The 7,637-nt window shown below is 45.4% G+C and overlaps 1 long non-coding RNA gene across 1 annotated transcript; it reads right to left on the bottom strand.

Moving 5' to 3' along the window:
• Positions 1–6,677: 6,677 nt before the first annotated feature.
• LOC138667057 (uncharacterized) lies at positions 6,678–7,218 on the bottom strand. The gene is made up of 3 exons (XR_011318594.1): positions 7,144–7,218; positions 6,901–7,004; positions 6,678–6,778 (listed from the first exon to the last, which is right to left on the bottom strand). It is a non-coding gene; the product is annotated as an uncharacterized lncRNA (long non-coding RNA).
• Between the last annotated feature and the right edge of the window lie 419 nt (positions 7,219–7,637).

The raw sequence follows: 7,637 nt of genomic DNA, 5'->3' as shown, positions 1-7,637 counted from the left end.
AGCGGAGAGGTATGGATAATTTTTTTTTTTTACCCGTGGTTTTTTTTTAATGGATGCTGTCCAATAAATTTGGTCAAAAACGTGGTGTCGTTACTTAATTAAAATATATATTTTTAAATGTTTGTCTTTCTTAAACCTTTATTAAAATTCTAGGGTTAATAATGGATAGGTGTCTTATTGACGCCTCTCCATTATTAACCCGGCTTAATGTCACCTTTCAATAGCACGGTGACATTAACCCCTTATTACCCCATATCCCATTGCTACTCAGGAGTGGGAAGAGAGAGGCTAAGTGCCGGAAAAGGCGTATCTTGCAGGTGCGCCTTTTCTGGGGTGGATGGGGGCAGATGTTTTTAGCCAGGGGGGGAGGGAGCAAATAACCATGGTCCCTCTCTAGGCTATTAATATCTGCCCTCAGTCACTGGCTTTCCCCCTCTGGCGGTGAAAATTGCGCAGGAGCCCATGCCATTTTTTTGGGTTAGGGATAGGGTCAGGGCAAGGGTTAGTGATAGGGTTGGGGCTAGGGTTGCGGTAAGTGATAGGGTTGGGGATAGGGTTAGGGTTGCGGTTGGGGCGAGGGTTAGGGTTTGACTTGGGGCTAGTATTGGGATCAGGGGTGTGTTGGGGTTAGGTTTGTAGTTATAATTGGGGGGTTTCTACTGTTCAGGCGCATCAGGGGCTCTGCAAACGCGACATGGCGTCTGATCTAAATTACAGCAAATTCTGCATTTCAAAATTAAAATGGTGCTCCTTCCCTTCAGAGCTCAGCCGTGCGGCCAAACTGGTTTGCCCCCACATATGGGTTATCAGCGTACTCAGAACAAATTGGACAAAAACTATTGGGGTCAAATTTCTGCTGTTATCCTTGTGAAAATACAAAACTGGGGGCAAGAAAATCATTTTTGTGGAAATAAAAAAAAGATTTTTTATTTTCACGGCTCTGAATTATAAAATGTAGTGAAACATTTGGGGGTTCAAAGTGCTCACCACAAATTGAGATAAGTTCCTTTGAGGGTCTAGTTTCAAAATGGGGTCACTTGTGGGGGGTTTATACTGTTCAGGCACATCAGGGGCTCTGCAAATGCGAGCTGCCGTCTGTTCTCAATTCCAGCCATTTCTGTGTAGAAAAAGTGAAACGGCGCTCTTTCCAAGCTCTCCCATGCGACCAAACCTAGGTTTACTCCCACATACAGGGTATTGGTGTAGTCAGGATAATTGCACAAAAACTTTTGGGGTCCAATTTTTACCCATGGGAAATGGGAAAATTGTGGCCAAAATATAATTTTTCTACGTCCAAAAACACATTGCTTTGTGCGTTGTGTCCAGCTGTGATGTGTTGCTGCTGTTTTTTAACGGTATGTGTCAAATATATAGATTCGTACAGGAGATTCCATTGAAAGAGCCGTTTGGGGGGGGTTGTGTGTGTGCACACATGTGCACATGGATTCATACATATCTACATTTGTTTTGAGTGTATGTTTCAGTATGGATATATAGGTATATATGTGTGCAAATGTATATATAGATAAAATAGTTTGATTTTTTAATCAACTAATAATTTAAAAAATTGTATTGACTGGTTATCTCTTAACATTGTAGATTGAAAAACACCCAGAGGTCTGGGACCGCGCCAGTGAAGAATATAAAGCTTCCTCTTCAAAACGTGATGCCTGGCCGGCCATTGTCACGGAAATTTAAACTCAGTGGCCTCAGCTACCTAAAGCGGGAAAAAATTGATTAGTAAGTATTTATTAATTTTAATTTGTGTACTTTATTGAAATATTGATTTTTAACATTTTTTTTTGTTTCATTGCAGTGGACGATGTGAAAAAAAGGTGGAGATCTGTGACCGACAGGCTGATGAAGGCACAGAGGACAGAAAGCGGCAGCTCGCCACCAAAGAGGAAGGTGCCATATGCAGACCAGCTGCATTTCATTTTAACTAGCCGGAATTTGCAGAGGTAAATTATATATATTTTCTCTAGTCACCTTCCACGACGGCATATGGAGGTTGTCTCTTTGCCCTAATGGGGAACAGGAAACACAGAGAGGTTTAAAAGGACCTCCCACCTGCCAGTGACTTACAACTGAGACCATAGCACCGGTTTACCTTCTGAATCCCAGAACTAGTCCAAGAATATGTATCGGGTGGGAAATTAGCGCCGTCGTGGAAGGTTCCTAGAAACCGAATTAACGGTAAGAATAATTCTATTTTCTCTAGTCACCTTCCACGACGGCATATGGAGGAATACCAACTAATTTGGCACTAGGGAGGGACAACGGCCTGGAGAACTTTACGGCCGAAGACTAAGTCCTTATTGGACAATACATCTAATCTATAATGCTTAGAGAAGGTATGGAGTGAAGACCACGTTGCTGCCCTGCAGATCTGCTCCGGAGATGCGTCTGCTCTTTCTGCCCAGGAAACTGATGTAGATCTGGTTGAATGGGCCTTGATCCCTACTGGAGGTATTTTGTTTTGAGCAAGGTAGGCTTCCGTTATGGCTTTTTTGATCCATGCAGCAATGGTACTTTTAGCTACTTTTTTCCCCTTATTTTGCCCTGAGAGATGGACAAAGAGGTTATGATCGATTCTGAGAGCACGGGTCTGATCTAAGTATTGTAACAGAATACGTCGGACATCTAGAGTGCTGAATCTTCTTTCTTCCGAGTTTGCAGGATTATGGCAAAAGGTCGGTAGAACGATCTCTTGGGAACGATGAAATTCAGAGACTACCTTCAGAAGAAAAGAAGGATCCAGACGAAGTACTATTGAATCATCTCTCACTAGAAGATACGGCTCTCTTATAGATAAGGCCTGCAGTTCACCCACTCTTGTAGTCGAAGTTATGGCTACCAAAAACACAGTTTTATAGGCAAGATTTTGAGAACAGGAGGACAAAGGTTCAAAAGGTGGACCTGTAAGACCTTGGAGCACCACATTGAGATCCCATGGGGGAACTATGATCTGTTTTCTAGGATTATAGATTATAGATCCCTCCCTAGTGCCAAATTAGTTGGTATTCCTCCATATGCCGTCGTGGAAGGTGAAAAGAGAAAATAGAATTATTCTTACCGTTAATTCGGTTTCTAGGAACCTTCCACGACGGCGCTAATTTCCCACCCGATACATATTCCTGGACTAGTTCTAAGATTCAGCAGGTAAACCGGTGCTATGGTCTTAGTTGTAAGTCACTGGCAGGTGGGAGGTCCTTTTAAACCTCTCTGTGTTTCCTGTTCCCCATTAGGGCAAAGAGACAACCTCCATATGCCGTCGTGGAAGGGGACTAGAAACCGAATTAACGGTAAGAATAATTCTATTTTTTTTTTCCAATTCTCCAATGTTTCAAAATACTCTTTTATTAAGCATGTATTTCATATTCCTTCTACAAAACTGAAGGCAATGTAAGGGCCCAAACACCACCGGCCCATGAAGGCAACAGCCCGGAGCATGGTGTTGGAGAGGAGGTGGAGGACTTTCCGATGTGCTCCTCACCAAATCCTCCCTTGGCTAGTCCTTCATCCGCTATGTCTGCTGCTGTTACGGCACCCTCCTGTATGGTGGCCAGTTCATCCTCTGCGGTGGATGCGGCGTTTGTGTCTACTGATGCTGCTCCTGCCTCTGGCGCTGCGTCAAGCTCTGCTGGTGGCGTGTCAAGGCCCACTGGGATGGGGGCTGGTTCTGCCCGTCTCGTGCCATTGATAAGGGCGGCACCCAAGAAGGCCAAAAAAAATTAAACTTCGACTAGTGTCATTGAAAATCTCACTAGTCGAACTTTCAATCTCCTCAACAATTCTTTGGCACAAGATGAGCTTGACAAATTTGGTTCAGTGTTAGCCAGCCGCCTAAGGTCCATGTCACGGGATAGGCAGAACCTCTCTATGACTGCAGTCAATGCTTTACTAATGGCTGCGGATGTCCCATCCTCTATACCCACGTCACAAGCCATAATAGTGCAGATTATGAATACTTTTAATCTCCAAAGTGTGCCTCCACCACCACCAGCAGCAGCTTTGCAGTGTTTTGGACAGGCAGCAGCATACAGGCCCGACCCTGCAGAAGCCTACACTTCTGGCCACCCACCAGCAATTCGTACAAGTAGTGGGCATAATGTTATGTCTCCAAATAAAACTATGTCCTCACAAGAGCTGTTTCTGGGGTATGGGTACGAGCCGGAGTACCAGCACTTTTGAGGCTTTCTGTAACCAGACCGGCCGTCCCAACCCCCCGTCCTGTTGACAGGTTGTTATAACATCCATCGTTTATGGACAAGTTGGATAATGTTTGTCCTTATGGTCTCCCCCCCCCCCTTCCTGGTGACAGGTTGTTATAACGTCCATTGTTTATGGACAAGTTGAATAATGTTTGTCCTAATGGTTACCCCCACCCCTTCCTGGTGACAGGTTGTTTTTAAAGCGTCCAGTGTTGATGGACTTTTCTGGACAATGTTTGTCCTTATGTTTTAATATCTAAGTCTGGTTAAGACATTTGGATATACTGTATATGTTTCGTACATATTTAATTTTGATAAAAAATAAATTGTTTAGGAAATCTGTGTGGTCATTTTTGATTACAACAAAAAGGATATGCTTATTTACATTATGTCAACTGTGGGTAATAGGATCAGAAAAGTGTCAGTTACAAAGAGTCAAATAATTCTTGGAGACAAGATTTTACATTTAAATCAAAGTTATTTTTTATTCATTATTTTTTTTTCAACTGTTAAAGAACAGCGGGCCAAGATTGCTTGGGGTTGGGCATCACATTGTCTCTGCTGTCATCTTCTCTGCTGTACATGCTGGGGACTTGATTGCTTGGGGTTAGGCATCAGATCTTCTCTGCTGTTCAGGCTGCTCAACACCGGCACAGGAGTATTGCCAGTGCACGGCACCTTCAGGACTCATGAAATAGTCAGTGAAGAGTTCTCGCACACGCACACCCGAGTTGGATAGCCTTCCTTGACCCAACTTGTCAACTGCAATTAATTCCGACACCTGTGACTCCTCAACTACCTCTGTGCTGTGTTCACAAGCGTAGTTGTGGAGTACACAGCCTGCCTTTATTACAGTGTCAACGGTCTCCAGATCTAACTGAATGGCTGTGTGAAAGATCCTCCACCTACACATGATCCCAAAGGTACATTCCACATATCTTCGTGCACGGCTCAGCCTATAATTAAAAATCCTTTGCCGATCATCCAGTCCCCTTCGTGGGTATGGGCGCAGCAGGGTTGTCGTTAAGGGAAATGCCTCATCCGATACCATCACAAAGGGTACTGGATGTGTGGAATCTGGCAAAGGTCTTGGGGCTGGGAGCGTTCTGCCTGCTTAAAGAATTTGAAGTCCAATCTGTGATGATTGCAGCACCCGAGAGTCCCCAGTACTGCCATAAGCACCAACGTCGATGGCAACAAATTTGTAATGTGCATCAGAGATGGTGGATTTACCAACCCTAAATTGGAGGTGCAGTGATGTGTGGCCAAAAATCTGTAAAGAAACAAAAAAAAAATTAGACAAGCAAATTAATTAAATGATATGTAAGCCAAGGTAAGAATGGCAGCATTATGGAGGGCACTGTCTGGCAGCATTATGGGGCACTGTGGCAGCATTATGGGGGCACTGCCTGGCAGCATTATGGGGCACTGGCAGCATGATGGGGATACTGTCTGGCAGCATTACGGGGGCACCGTCTGGCAGCATTATTGGGGCACTGTCTGGCCGCATTACTGGGGTACTGTCTGACAGAATTATGGGGCACTGTGGAAGCATGATGGGGGTACTGTCTGGCAGCATTACGGGGGCACTGTCTGGCAGCATTATGGGAGGCACTGTCTGGCAGCATTATGGGGCACTGTGGCAGCATGATGGGGGCACTGTCTGGCAGCATTACGGGGGCACTGTCTGGCAGCATTACGGGGGCACTGGCAGCATTATGCGGGGCACTGTCTGGCAGCACTATGCGGGGCACTGTCTGGCAGCATTATGGGGGCACTGTCTGGCAGCATTATGGGGGAACTGGCAGCATTATGGGGCACTGTGGCAGCATTATGGGGGCACTGTCTGGCAGCATTATGGGCACTGTGGCAGCATGATGGGGATACTGGCAGCATTACGGGGGCACTGTCTGGCAGCATTATGGGGGACACACAGCATGATGGGGGCACTGTCTGGCAGCATTATGGGGGCACTGTCTGGCAGCATTATGGGGGCACTGTCTGGCAGCATTATGGGGGCACTGGCAGCATTATAGGGCACTGTGGCAGCATTATGGGGGCACTGTCTGGCAGCATTATGGGGCACTGGCAGCATGATGGTGATACTGGCAGCATTACGGGGGCACTGTCTGGCAGCATTATGGGGGACACTGGCAGCATGATGGGAGCACTGGCAGCATTACGGGGGCACTGTCTGGCAGCATTATGGGGCACTGTGGCAGCATTATGAGGGCACTGTCTTGCAGCATTATGGGGGGCACTGGCAGCATTATGGGGGACACTGGCAGCATTATTAGGCACTGTCTGGCAGCATTATGGGAGCACTGTCTGGCAGCATTATGGGGGCACTGTTTGGCAGTATTATGGGGGAATGTGTCTGGCATTATGAGTTATCCAAATTAAAAAAAAAATCCTTACCGCAAGGTGATGAGCAGCCTTTCCTCTACAGAGATGGCTAGATGGCTCTTCGCATGACCGTGTGAGCATAATTGAGATCCAGAACAAGAAAGCGGTCAAAATCTTCGACGCTTAGCCTGCAAAACTGCATGAATTTCTCTGGATAACTGTACAAAAAAAAAAATTTAAATTAGGTTTACCACACAAATTCCAATGTTACATCTTTGGATAACTGCATTTAAAAAAAAAAAAGAAAAACGATGACTATACATTTTTTCCCATATCTTACCTCCTTAAATCCTGGTAAAGTAGATGGAAGTGGCTCTTGTCGGCTCGCTCCAGAATAATGGGATGCACCCACATTCGCTTTGGTGTCCTTCTCCAAGAGTGCTCCTATGGGAGAATATAGTCTTTAGTACATGGTTTACATTGTACTGTACAACACATGGAAAACTGCGAATCCACCAGCGTACAAAAAGCTGCGCATCCGCAGCCAAATCTGCAAAATGTGCACATCTAATGACATTGTTACCTGCTCGCTGTGGTGGTGCAGTAGTGTTCTGTGCTAAGACTCCACTGTTGCTGTACGTGCGGCATCTTCAATCCAACAAGAAAGGAAAATGGGGAAGAGGGGTTGCATCAGGAAATGACCTCATGGGAGCCTTTTTTTTACCAACTTTGTCATTAAAAACACTTAAAAAACGCATGGGAAAAAAAACGCACGAAAAACGCATAAAAACAGCATAACAACCGCGTAAAAATCGCATGCGGAATTCCTGCCAGCAACCTCAGGTTTTGTTCAGGAAAATTCTGCATATATTCCTGAACGTGTGCACTTAGCCTTATGCTGATGATGGCATCATCACTGCTCACCATCATTGTGGAGTCCTCAAAGTCTTGGAGAACCACACAAATGTCAGACATCCATGCCCACTCTTCAACTGTTATGTGGGGAGGCTGACCAGAATACTGATGGGTGTGTTAGAGCTGGTATTCCACAACTGCTCAAACAGCCTTGCCAGCATG

The sequence above is a fragment of the Ranitomeya imitator genome, chromosome 2, assembly GCF_032444005.1.
Source record: "Ranitomeya imitator isolate aRanImi1 chromosome 2, aRanImi1.pri, whole genome shotgun sequence".
Classification (NCBI taxonomy): Eukaryota; Metazoa; Chordata; class Amphibia; order Anura; family Dendrobatidae; genus Ranitomeya; species Ranitomeya imitator.
This window is presented reverse-complemented; position numbering and strand designations above follow the sequence as displayed.